The sequence below is a fragment of the Lottia gigantea genome (genome assembly GCF_000327385.1).
Source record: "Lottia gigantea unplaced genomic scaffold LOTGIsca_519, whole genome shotgun sequence".
Lineage (NCBI taxonomy): Eukaryota > Metazoa > Mollusca > Gastropoda > Lottiidae > Lottia > Lottia gigantea.
The window spans coordinates 39,498-39,918 of record NW_008709777.1 but is presented as its reverse complement, the minus strand read 5'-3'; positions in this window follow the sequence as shown (position 1 = coordinate 39,918).

Here is a 421-nt window from a genome sequence, read left to right as displayed (position 1 = left end):
GGTAACTTTCAGACCCAGAGGTAAAATCGTAAGACTTTTGAGGAGAGACCATAAGCAAGCCATAATAACGGCCAGAAGAAAACTAGCTGTAAGCTCCATATCAATATGTGAAGACATGACTCTTACAAATGTGAAACTTTTAAAAGAAACTCAAACACATAAACAGATAAAAACGCATGGTTTACCAACGGTAAGATCAAGGCTGAGGACTATAATGGACATGTGATTAGAGTTCAAACACAAACAAACATTAACGATGAAATTCTAAAAACTAGAAATCGTAGCTAACTGACAAAGTGATATATTATATTGTAATACAATGTTTGCCTGATAAATAGAGTAATTATAACTGTGTTAACCTGTGTATATGTATATATTTAATGTTATGTAAAGCAAGTTAATATAAACCCACGTGTGTGAC